Genomic DNA, 13,606 nt, shown 5'->3' on the forward strand with positions numbered 1-13,606 from the left:
CTTCTGTGGTGGCTAGCTCTATTTATAGAGGCCCTGGGCCTCTCCCCAAATAATGATCGGGAAGGGCGCCAACAATTGGCCATTTCGAAGGGGAACATCTAGTACAAGTTATCCTGACCAAAGGTGGTCTTTGGCTGCCAAAAGCACTAGCGATGACGTTGTCTTGGGCTCCACGGTAACCTCCGTCCTGCTGTCCAGCTGGTCTTGGTCTTGTTGCACCGGGATGGTAACCTTTGCTTGATGCCTTGGCCTGTGCTTGCCCCCTTTGCACCAAAGGGGAAACAAGGACACTGCGCTGGCCGGCGCCCACCTGGTCTCGATCGTCATGGCTTGCGTCACGGGTTCCTCGCGAGGTACCCTTGCATTGATCTCTCCGCCTCCTCGCGAGCCTGCCTGATGAGGCTGCCTCTGAGGAAGCTTCCTGTCGTTCGCCCCGCGAGGCTTGGCCCCTCGCGAGGGTCTTGAGCTTGAGCTGATGAAGATGGGCCGTGCTGGGCCCCCGCTTGAGCCACGCCGCAGGCCGCAGGCAGGCAAGTCTGGGGACCCCCGTTCCCAGAACGCCGACAGTAGCCCCCGGGCCCAAGGCGCGCGCGGGCTTGGCTTAGCAGAGAAGCGAAGGGGCAAGCGTGAAGCGCCACGGGCCCTAACAGCCTGCGGCCTTGGGCGCCGTGTGGCGGTTGATTGGGCATGGGCATCTGCACTTCCCACGATGCCTCGGCAACTGCACGACTAACAAAAGGGGGTGCCCTGGCCAGGCTTACTTGCCCCGCTCTCGTCCGCCTTGCCCTAGATCCCCTTTCTCGTTCTCCTTCCTCTTGCTCCCGAAATCCTCCAGCTCCGTCTCAATCCTTCGCATCCGGCACGCCATGGCGCCTCGCAAGTCCCCGGCTGATGCTTGGTACTCACCGGCCCTGGATTCCCTGAATTTGTCGGAGAAGAACCTCGCCCTCGCGCGCCTGATGATGATGGCGCAGGGCAGCGAGGGAGCGACTGTGCTCAAAGTCGGCTCCGATCAGCTTGAGGGCAAGGGGAGCACCTTCTACCCGTTCTTCGTGAGCGCCATTGTCGCTGGTCTGGTGCCTCCTTTCTCTGAGTTCTTCCATGCCATTCTCCGCCAATACAACATGCAGGCTCTGCATCTCCACCCCAACTCTGTCCTTCTCCTGGCGATTTTCGCCTACTATTGCGAGGCTCATGTTGGTGTGAAGCCCTCGGTGGCCTTGCTACGCCACTTTTTCTCCTTCCGGGTTTCTGGTGCTCAGGTCTCCGCATGCGCGAGCTTCATTGCATATTCCAGCTCCAACGCCATCTCGAAGCCTGGGAAGAGTATTGAAGGATACCAGAGCAAGTGGGTCATGATGGATGTTGGGCGCCTCCACCCTCGTCTGGTATTGCCCACGGGGCAACCTAAGTCCGTTGACGCATGGTCCCGTGTGGAGCTCGTCGACCCTCGCGCGAAGGCGGTGTTGAGGAGGATGAACGCGGACCTGAGACCAAGCAACTCGGAGTCGGCGAAGTTAACCGGGGCCACGCTCCTGAGGGAGTTCTTGGAGCACCGGGTGGCTCCGCTCCAGGAGCACCCGCCCCCACTGTGGAGGCTTGGAGGAGCAGACACCGCCCTGCGCCTGAGCTCCGAGGCCCTGACCGATGAGGATCTGGCTACGGCCCTCCATTCCTTGGTTGGGGGAGACGTGGCGAGCCCGATGGGCACCCCCGTCCCCTTGTTCCTTCGTGACGACTGGGAGCTGGTGGTGAACACCATGCCCACCTTCAACGGTGAGGGGCTGGTGCCCACGGCAGCTCCCGAAGATCTGGCGGTCTTGACGACGGTGAACTTGTCCTCCGGCAGCTCCAGCGGGGAAGAGGAGGAAGAAGAGGCGGAGGAGGAAGCCTCCGACTCGGAGGAGACTGGCGAGGATTGGGGGGAGTCCTTCCCTTGGCGCAGGTCCCAGGCCCTCCGCTCCATGCCGGACGACGACGAGGCCGGCGCCAGGCGAGGAAAGGAGGGCTCTTCCTCGGTCACGAGGAAGGGCAGGTCGAGCCTGGTTCCCCCAGGGTCTGCTCTGTTCCCTGGGGGGTCTCAAGGCCAGCTCCATCCCTCCTGACGCGCCTTCTGCTTCCGGGCCCCCAAAGGCTGACCCCCGCTGCAGGCTCTCGGGCTTCAAGTTTGGCCGGAGGTTGCTTGAGTCCATGGACGACGTCCAGTAAGTGCTCGATTCTTGCTCTGCTTGGTTTCTGCCACTGAGGCTTGACGTTTGCGCTCTTTTACCAGGCCGGCACCTGCGGCCAAGAGGTTGAAGGAGGCTTCTGCGGCCCTGCTTGGGGCGAATCCGTCTGCCGGGGCGACGCCTTCGGCTGTTGGGGGAGAGGACGGCGAGGCCGGCGCCTCTCCGACCCAACCGCCCTCCCGAGGCCAACTAGGGCATACTGAAGACAATGTATGAGAGTGGCCTGGAGGAGCCGTTGGCTGGTGCTGAGGATGGCCCCGCCAAGCTGCTCCCCTTCTTGGTTGATGCGCTTGAGGACGTCACAGACGGCCTTGGCCCCACGGTCGAGGCCGAGGCGCGTGCCTTGTCTTCTGCGGCACTGACGCGTGTCCTCGGCCATGTCTACCTGCGCGACCCAAACGTCGACTTCGACAGCCTGCTGGAGCCTATGAGCGGCAACCGTGCCGGTGCCGCCGCTGAGGCCGTGAGGGCCCGAGCCAAGGTTTTGCTGGGGAAGTTCCGCTCCCCCAGCGTCCTGCCCGGGCGCGGTGCCGCCGGCCTTGCGACCTCGAGAGGCGAAGCCGTCCAGCGTGACTCCACCACCGGTGACGGCGTTACTGGGGAGTGATTCCTTCGCGACTTCCATCCTGTTTTATTCCTGCACATGCACCATGCCTCGCGGAGGCGTTAAAACTTGTGTTTGGCGTTGTGGAACAATCTTATGGCTTGTAATATTTGCTTTGAATTTCGCGGAATTTGCATTTTCCCCTCCTACTTGTTTACGCTCTACTTCGGCAGGGCCCGGCCCCGCGCGTACCTCACCCAGCGTTAACCCCGACCGGAAACCAAGGATGGGAATAAGGAGTGAGGGGCTACGTGGCAAGTCAGGCTCCTGAGCCACGATGCTCAGGAGTCCCCCTTGATGCGCGAGCAACAAGTAGGGAAGGGGGGAGCGAGAAGTGGATTGATCCTTCTACGTCGGCAGGGCCCGGCCCCGCGTGTACCTCACCCAGCGTTAGCCCCGACCGGAAGCCAAGGACGGGACTAAGGAGTGAGGGGCTGCGTGGCAAGTTAGGCTCCTGAGTCGCGATGCTCGGGAGTCCCCCTAGACGCTCAAACGGGTTTCGTACCTTGGCTCCACTTGGGGAGTGGCGCGCGACGACCAGGTCCAAGGGACCTTGCTGGGTGGCGTGCGCTCGGGCGAGGCCCGGGCGTAGCCCCCGTGTCCAGCCCCCTCGCGCGGCACTCCCGAGGGGAGGCGTTGCTATGGTGCCAGACACTGAGCTCTGGGCTCCCTGAGGTTGGTACGGCCATGGGCCGCCCTCAGTTGTTTATCACCAGCGCGGAGCATAGCGCTTCAGTATGTGTACGGGCATAGCCGCTCCTCGGCGGTGTCGTCAGCCAGCACGGAGCATGGTGCTTCCACTGGTGCGTGGGAGGGGGCTCCCCTCCGGGAGGAGCCCCCGGGGCGTGTACAACCCCGCCCTGACACGTGGCCGGCACGGTAGGGCTAGGAGAGGTGTATCTTTACACCCGTGAGCCAGCGAGGGACTCACGACGCCCTACCTCGAGGCGGGTTGCGCCTGGCTCTGGGCCTTTATCAATTGGTGTGTTCCTGCAGGGTTGTTAGAATGCAAATGCTCTACGTCCTCAGGTCCCAGCCTCCGAGCGAGCTCAGCTGCCGCTGGTATGACAGGTCGTGATGCCGTGGGTCAAGGCCAGGGGGTGGGGGCTGGAGAGCCAGTAAGAGCCCACGAGTCGCGATGCTCAGGCGCCCCCCTTTTAACGTGCAAGCGCTTTGCACGACGACAAGCAGTAGGTGATAATTATGGGAATCGGATTAAGCGTGAAAGAACAACTTCATCCTAGGGTAAATGCTGGAAAAGCAACTGCCGCTGGGTCGGGCCCGAGTGGTGTGGGGATGATGCAGCCCGAGGGGCGCCCCTAACAGGGTAAGTAAAGAGCATAACCAAAATGGATACATGCCAAGGGGACGGACCCACGCGGCCTGGGAATGGTGCAGCCTTGTGGGCGCTCCCAACTGAAAGTAGAACTCTGAAAGATGTCACCTGGTGATGTTGAAGATGAAGTGATGCTGAGGAAGTGAGCGATGCGCGGTGAAGACGTCGGCCCTCATGAGCCCCCAGGCCCAGGGGCCTCGGGAGGCTCTGGGGGCACGTGCAGGTCTTCGGGGACCATCGCCACCTCCGCCAGGACCGCGCGATGCCTAACCTCCTGAGCCTCCAGAATGCTCCTCAACAGGTGCTGATGTGCGGCGACCGCGCTCGGCAGGATGAAGGGCATGCGAACGTAGTTGTGGGGTGGTCTCACGCAGCGCCCTACGGCCAAAGGCCAAAGGCGCTCCTGGGACGCAGCTCAGTTGAGCCCTAGTACATCGACGCAGACGCACAGCCCTCCATCCTTGCCTGGATGTGGGGCCGCGGTAGGTAAGCGGCGGCTGTCGCGCATGTCTCTGGACTCTTGTAGCTCTTGGGTGTTCCTTGCGATGAACTCCTAAGGGTTTTGTCTCCTTTGACTTGTACCTTTCTGAGGGAAGCATGCCTGATAGCACCCCTCCAAGTGGTGCCCGAGCGCCTCCCCCGCGACCTTGGCAAGGTCGGTGGCTCTCCAAGCGAGAGCCCCAGAGCCCTGCCTAAGGAGGGTGCCAGGCGCGCATTCCTATGCGCGAGAGGGCGGCGCTCCTTGACCGGGCGCGAATCCTGACGCAATACCTCTGGAGGTGCCTGCTTCCTAGTGGCTCTGGCCAGGTGAGGTCTTCTTCTTCTTGAGGGTCGCCTCGGGAGGCCTCCTGCTCCTGCGATCTGGGTCTTCGATTGCTGCGGCTTGGAACGCACGCTCGAGCGAGCACACTTCGTCCCTTTCTTAATAGGGTACGGTGATGACTCCACCGCTTCCTGGCATCTTGAGGACATTGTAACCATGGTGAGTCACTGCCATAAACTTGGCTAGGGCTGGGTACCCGAGGATGGCGTTGTACGGCAGGCGGATGTGAGCAACGTCGAAGTCGATGAGCTAGGTGCGGTAGTTGTTGTGTTGCCCGAAGGTGACCGGAGGCAAACCTGCCCAATTGGAAAAGTGGAACCATCGGTGACTCCTGAGAAAGGCTTGGTTGGCTGAAGCTGGTCGTATGGCACTTGGAGATTGTCGAACGTCTCGACGGATAGGACGTTGAGTCCTGCCCCGCCATCGATGAGGGTCCTGATGACCTGCACATTGCTAATGACTGGAGAGAAAAGCATCGGGAGGACTCCGGCCGTTGCCGCACACTTGAGCTGGTCTGCTGAACTGAATGTGATCGCGCACGAAGACCACCTGAGAGGGCGCGTGGCCTCAAGCTTGGGAAGGACTGCATTCACCTCGCGAGCAAACTACTTGAAGATGCGCTGTGAGGCTGGGGCCTGGGCGCCGCCCAAGATGCAAGCAATTGCACGCGGCTCTTGGAAGCCCCCAGCCCCATCGTCTTGGTGTTGGTCTTCGTTCCTCCTTGGTGGAGCTGGCAGAGGAGGGAGGACTGCGTTGTCGGGGGGACGGTCCTCATGAGGCTGGTCCCTCCAGCCTCCCTCGCGAGGCTGGTCCTGCCAGCGGTCCTCACAAGGGCAGTCACGCCATCCCTGGCGAAGGCCATGGTCTTCCCATCATCCACCGCCTCTTCCTCCTCCTCGGCCATAGCCCCCGTCGTTGTGCTCTGGGCGTCGGCCGATTCACCCATCTCGCATGGCTCTGAGCTCTTGACATTCGTTGGTGTTGTGGGTGTGGAGGTCGTGGTACACGCAGTACCGTCCGCCCTTCGATGACTCTGGCTGATCCCTGCCTCGCTTGGTGTCCGGTTCCGCTGCTAGCACGGCAGCCCCCTTGTGCTTCACGTCCTTGGCCTTGAGCTTCTTTTCTTCTGGGTCGGATGCCGGGAGCTCGAGGAGGGAGAGACGCCCTTCCACAGCCCTGGCGCACTTGGTCGCCAAGTTGAATGGCTCCAGGTTTGTGCACAGGTCTTCATGGATTGCTAGTTCTTCCTTCATCTTGATGTCGCGCACGCCGTCGGAGAAGGCTGAGATGATGGCTTCTTCAGTCACCTTGGGGATCTTGAGGCGAGCGTAGTTGAAGTGCTGGATGTACTTATGCAGGATTTCTCCTGGTTGTTGCTTGATGCGGCGCAGGTCGCTCACGGCCGGGGGCCGGTTGCGAGTGCCCTAGAAGTTGGCGATGAAGCGGGTGCGCATCTCGCTCCAGGAGGAGATCGTGCCAGGAGCCAGGTTCAGGAGCCAGGTGCGGGCGCCGTCCTTGAGCGCCATGGGGAACCAATTTTCCATGACCTTCTCATCTCCTTTGGCGGCTACGATGCCCAGCTCGTAGAGCTGCAGGAACTCCGCGGGGTCCGCTGTGCCATCGTAGAGGGGAGGGAGGTCAGGCTTGAACTTGCCTGGCCATGTGACACCGCGCAGCTCGAGGGTGAAGGCGAGGCAGCCCGCCGTGGCCACCGACGCCCTTTGCTGGTGCTGGACTCGTTCTTGCGGGTCCCCACGCGCCGCCTCTGGGAGCAGCGCGGGGTTTTTTCGTGGAGGCGCTGGGGCGCGATCTTGGCGTGTCGGCGCTGGGAGCGCGCGAGCACCTTCCCGGGGACGTGGGATCTCTTGGCAGCTCCCTTCTTGCTGCGCAGGCGCCGGACATGGAGGGTCTCGCCCTGGGGCTGCGCGCCTTGGAGCCAAGCCACCTTCTTAGGGAGGAGGCGCCTCCTGATCCTCGCAACCTGCACGGGACGGAGGGCGAGGCAGCAAGAGGGACCGCAAGGGGGAGCCCCCTACGGCACTGACGAGCTCGGTGATGCGGGCGAGCCAGTCCTCGTAGAGGTCGTCGACGGGGTGATAGTGCAGGAGCTCCCGCGACAAGAGCAGTGAGGCGTGCGCATCCATGGTGCGCGATGGGCGTGGGATGACGAGCCAGCTGGAGTCAGCGACGTGGTGGCGGTGCGTCCATCCCGCCGCACCGAGGGGTGCTGGGACGAGGCCTGCTGCTCGTTCCCCGCCGGGCCGGTGGCGGCGCTGGCGGCGGGCGACGGGGAACGACGAGGGGGGCCGCCGACGGGTGCCGTCTGGGCGACACGAGCGGCGTGAGGAGCCCGGCGCTCAGCGCGAGCCCGACGAGCATCAGCCATGGACACGACGGAAGATCACATGCGAACAGCGGAAGGAAGATTCCGGTGCACCCCTACCTGGCGCGCCAAATGTCGGGTTTCGGGTTCCGGCAGACCCTTGAGGTTCGAACACTGGGGTGCCCGCGGAGATCTCTCCCCTACCAATCTACGTCCGATCCTCTCGTGCGAACTAAGATGAAAATGATGAACAACACAAGAGACACGAGGTTTATACTGGTTCGGGCCACCGTTGTGGTGTAATACCCTACTCCAGTGTGTGGTGTGGTGGATTGCCTATGGGGCTGATGATGGACAGTACAAGGGAAGAACAGCCTCGCGAGAGGTGTTCTTGAGCTGGTGCGATGAACTGCTAGGGTGAGTTCAGTCGCCTCTTCCTCTCTCTCTGCTATGGTTCTACCAGATTTCAAGCCGTCCCCTCCTTCTGTGGTGGCTAGCTCTATTTATAGAGGCCCTGGGCCTCTCCCCAAATAATGAGCGGGAAAGGCGCCAACAATTGGCCATTTCGAAGGGCAACATCTAGTACAAGTTATCCTGACCAAAGGTGGTCTTCGGCTGCCAAAAGCACTGGCGATGACGCTGTCTTGGGCTCCACGGTGACCTCTGTCCTACCGTCCGGCTAGTCTTGCTCTCGTTGCACTGAAATGGTAACATTTTCCTGATGCCTTGGCCTGTGCTTGCCCCCTTTGCACCAAAGGGGAAACAAGGACGCTGCGCGGGCCGGCGCCTGCATGGTCTCGATCGTCATGGCTTGCGTCACGGGTTCCTCGCGAGGTACCCTTGCATTGATCTCTCCGCCTACTCGCGAGCCTGCCTGATGAGGCTGCCTCCGAGGAAGCTTCCTGTCGTCTGCCCCACGAGGCTTGGCCCCTCGCGAGGGTCTTGAGCTTGAGCTGATGAAGATGGGCCGCGCTGGGCCCCCGCTTGAGACACGCCGCAGGCCGCAGGCAGGCAAGTCTGGGGACCCCCGTTTCCAGAACGCCGACAGTCGCCTGCGCCACCTCGCCCGCCGCCCCACCAGCCCGCCGCCCCACCGCCCGAGCCCCGCCTCACTGGAGCCTCACCAATGAGGTAGCCGTTCGCCGCCGCCGTTTTTTTAAGAAAACCGATTTGGTTTTTTTCTAAAACCCTAGTTTGTTTTTTAGATCGGTTCGCCGGTTTTTCCCGGTTCTTCTATTTAGCGAACGTTCGTCCATACGTTTGTTTTAACGAACGGTTTTCGCTCGTTAGTTACAGACAACGAACGCTTGTTCGTTAGCCTATTCGTCAGTTTTCTTTTTATCAGATTTTTCTGTGATTATTTTCAATCGCGATTTCTGATCCGATTTTCGTTTCGGTTTATCTTTTCGCTCGTTTATCGGAATCAGGCGATTCAAGCGCCTAGATCTTCGTATCGAGACCCTCTTTCTGTTTAATCAACTTAAACAAGATTTTGCTACTATAAAATTTGACCTTAGTCCAGATTAGTAAATGTATCTTGTTTCTTTCGCCGTTTGAGTTTCGTTGCTCCGTTCGATTTGATTTTTTTTGCAAACCGGAGTTCTTAAGTTGAACTTTCTGGTCAATCTCTCTTATTTGAGTTTTGCCCATGCATATTTTCTTGTTTGCTTATGCATGCTATTGTTTGTTTGCGATAGAATTCCCGGAGTGCGAAGCGTGCTACATCGAATCCCTAGGTTTCGCGGATAGTTAGCAAGGCAAGTAACACATTGATCATAATATTTCCATACCCAGTTTTTATGCATTAGTTTCAATCCTGAAACATTCCATGATGAGGATGCCATTAACATGTGGGTTGGGAAGTAGATGTTGAGGTAGAACCTACAGCCCTGTTTTATTCAAACCCTTGTGAGTTACTTCTATGTATTGCTTATATTGCTATGCTATTCTCGTAGACATGGTTTGGGTGAGTGAAATCCATGACAGATGTGAGATTGTTAATTAATGGTTCAACTTAAGGTGGCAACTTGAATACACATATGGGTGGATTGAGGCACCTGGAGAACCTAGTGTTTCCTGTATTTTTGGAAATCCCGGGGTTCCGTGTGATCTTCCTATGGACCGCCACCCAGGTTCAAAGGGAACTGAGATGATTCATGCTAGAAACACCCGTGTGCAGCCACAAGCTATTAAGGGCTCTACCATAGTTGAGTAAGTTACGTGAAGCTCTCGAAGAGGTAGATTCGCAGGTAGTGGGTTGTAGGTTTGGTATGGTTTGCCCGGAGTAGAGAGTTAATGTTTCTGAAAGACTACGTCTCGGTCATCTGTTTCTCAAACACCATGTATTGCGAGAAAATTAATGGGGGCGATCGAGTCTTGTGGGGAAAAGTGTGCAAACCTCTGCAGAGTGTACAATCTAATCATGGTTAGCCGTGTCCCCGGTTATGGACAATCTTGAGTATCTAGTACTTGGAGTATCTTAAGTATCTCATCACTCTTAATTAATATTGTTGGGTTGTTAAATTACTTTAATTGGGATTGAGTTGGAGAAACCTTCTCAATGATGTTTCAACTACCATGATAGTTAAATTAAAATCTATTCCTTTGTTGTAGGGAAAAATTGGCTTTTCGCAAAACTATAACCATAGAGCTTTCCACCAGCCAAATATGCATGTAGTGATAGCATTATTCTGTTCTTGCTCTACTGCGTTATATTGCCAGCACATTCCATGTGCTGACCCGTTTTCGGGCTGCAACGTATTATGTTGCAGACTTTTCAGACGAGGAGTAAGGTTTGTTAGGTCGTTGCCGTGTAGCTCAGCTATGCCGTTGGAGTTGATGGACTCACTTTATCTTCCAAGCCTTCCGTTGTTATCTTATTAGATGGCCTTAAGCCATATTTATTGTAATAAGTTCTCTTTTGAGACATTCGATGTAATAAGTGTGTGATTGCTACTCTGTTATAAATCCTTCGAGTACTGTGTGTGTCAGCATTACCGATCCAGGGATGACACAGAAGTACAGAGACTTGACCGTTTGAGGTCGGGTCGCTACAAGATGGTATCAGAGCACACGCTGAGTGTAGGACATGACCACTAAGATAAAGCCCTAGATCAATATTCTCTTCTCATTTCTGACTCCTCTCCATTTTCCACTCTTTAGGATGGCGGACGCAAGGAACAAGTTTGCACAACCGGATGAAGATGCACCTTTTGGACGACACTTGAAGGAAGTCACTAGGTACCTGAACATAGGAATACCAAGCTTCACCGGGACTTACAACGCCACTTTACCTGAAGAGGAGCGATGGATGATTCAAGTTCAAGTTCCAGGAAGGACATTCACGCCAGTCACTAAGCCCATAGAGTTTTCCTTTGATGCACCAACCTGGAGTCTAGGAAAGAGTATGGCAGCTCACATCACCATGGGACGCATTGGAGAAGTTTACCAAAAGGAGCTTAAGGATACTATCTACCAGATCTGCGGGTGCCGAGAGGAGCAATGGGAGATGATCAGCACCAGGAAAGATAGGTCAATTGCAGCTTTCATCTAGGAATTAAACCAGCACATTCGACGCCAGGAGAATCAGATGTGCGCACAAATGATAGATCTGAAGAAGGAGAAGACAAGGATCATCAAGCTGGAAGAAGAACTTAAGTCTACACGCAATGGATACGAAGAGGAAATTGCGACACTATTGGAGAAGAATGACGACCTGATTAAGAAGATCAGAGTATTCATGGGAGATCCAGCACTGGGAAGAGAAGACAACGATTCCACTTGCCCGGAGAACTACATCATCATCGACGACACTGATTCCAACCCTAGTGATGATGACTTTGAAGACGAAGCTGCAGCAGATATCATGGAGTCTTCCACCAATCAAAACTTCTAGATGACCACCAAATGATTAGTAGTATTCCCCCATGTATTTAGTAGTAGTTGAGCACTTTTGCGATAGTTCTAGATCGATTGTATGCCCTTGCTTGATTGAGTGAGTGAAATGTTTGTGTTTGTCTCATGTGCATATGGGTAGTGCTTTCTCATTAGACCTCATTCTATTCTAATCTCTTCCCTCTAAACCCATCAGATGCCTCCGAGATGTGACCCCGGATTTGCTTTCCCACTGATGCTCACTCAATTGATCCAGCAACAGAATACCTTGACGCAGTTGTTAGTCCAGAACCAAGGCAACAACAACAACAATCCACCACCACCACCAGTTGATAACTTAACCTGTTTTCTGAGGTTGCAACCACCGGTGTTTTCCAGTAGCACCGAGCCCATAGTAGCAGATGATTGGCTCCGCAGGATTGGAAGGGAGTTAACCACTACAGGATGTACCGATGCTGAGAAGGTGCGTCTTAACGCACATCAGTTAGATGGACCGGCAGCCTCATGGTGGGAGAATTACACTGTCACTTACCCTATAGCCACAGTGACATGGGATCAGTTTCAGCAAGCTTTCCGTACAGCCCATGTCTCAACTGGAGCTATGAGTATGAATAAGCGTGAGTTTCGCAACTTACGCCTGGGGAACCGTATTGTAGCTCAGTACGTGGATGAGTTTAGCAAGTTATCTCGCTATGCCCCTGATGACGTGGCCACAGATGCCGCGAAGCAGGAGAAGTTTATGGAAGGTCTGAATCATGAGATGAGCATGCAGTTGATGGTGGCAACATTCAACAACTACCAGGAGTTGGTAGATAAGGCTCTTATTGAAGGGAAGCAGCAGCAGATTGAGAGCCGTAAGAGGAAGTATGGACAAGGAAGGTATAATTCAGGACCTCAGCAGAAGCCTCACCTAATCTCGAACTCGGGAGGACTTGTTCATAACCGTGGAGGCCACACCCATAATGGAGGAAGTAACCATAAGCATATTGGCCCAAGGAATGGGAATGGGAATGGAGCAAGAAACAATCAGAACCGCCCTAATCCAGCCACACCCGCCAAAAGAGATCTAAGTCACATTACTTGCTATAAGTGCGGGAAGACTGGACACTATGCCATGGTGTGCCCTGAAGGGAAGAATGGAAACGGGAATGGGAGCACTGGGAAGAAGCCCAATCCATTCAACAAAGGACAAGTGAACCACGTTAACGTGGACGAGGTTGAAGAGCAGCCTGACGCGGTTATAGGTATGTTTTTGATTAAGTCATTTACCGCTCTTGTTCTTTTTGATACTGGTGCATCGCATTCATACATATCAAGGGGATTCATGGATAAGTTTAGACTACCAACCCAAACCCTTAGGACCCCTCTGTTAGTGAGTTCACCTGGAGCAGAGTATATGGCTAGTCGATGGTGCGACCAGATACCCCTAACCATTGGTAGCCATGTTTTTTTGTCGGACCTAATTATCTTGGAATCACAAGGATTGGATGTGATATTAGGAATGGACTGGATGTCAAAGTATGGAGGAAGAATTGACTGTGTTAGTAAGTCAGTTTGTCTCACCACCACGGAGGGAAAAAGGATCAAGTACGTATCTAGGCATGCGCCAAGAAGTAGTCAAGTGAATACCCTCACGGGAGTTGTTCAGGAGGAAGTGCATGTAGTGAAGGATTACCCGGATGTTTTCCCAAAGGAGTTACTAGGCATGCCACCAGATCGAGATATCGAGTTTTTGATAGAGCTATTGCGAGGTACCGGGCCTATATCGAAGAGACCATACCGGATGCCCGCGAATGATCTGGAGGAGATTAAGAAACAGATCAAGGAGTTATTAGAGAAAGGTTACATTCGACGGAGTTCATCACCATGGGGAGCCCCAGTGCTTTTGGTTGAGAAGAAGGATAAGTCTCTAAGAATGGTTGTTGATTATCAGGCCTTGAATGAAGTGACGATCAAGAACAAGTACCCACTACCGATGATCAATGATCTGTTTGACCAGCTGCAAGGAGCTAAGGTGTTTTCGAACATCGATTGCGATCAGGATACCATCAGTTGAAGATTCGAGAGAAGGATATATCCAAGACAGCATTCACCACACGGTACGGGTTATACGAATATACGGTCATGTCATTTGGACTGGCTAACGCCCCTGCCTATTTCATGAGCATGATGAACAAGGTGTTCATGGAGTATTTGTACAAGTTTGTTGTGGTGTTTATTGATGATATAATGGTATACTCGAAGAATTGAGAGGAACACAAGGAGCATTTGTGTTTAGTTCTCGAGAAACTCAGGGAACACCAGTTGTATGCCAAGTTCAGCAAATTCGAATTTTGGTTGAAGGAAGTCGGATTCCTTGGACATGTTATATCAAGAGAAGGTATAGCAGTAGACCCCA

Source organism: Triticum urartu, chromosome 2A (assembly GCF_056163025.1).
Source record: "Triticum urartu cultivar PI428250 chromosome 2A, HENAU_Tu73, whole genome shotgun sequence".
NCBI classification, from domain to species: Eukaryota; Viridiplantae; Streptophyta; class Magnoliopsida; order Poales; family Poaceae; genus Triticum; species Triticum urartu.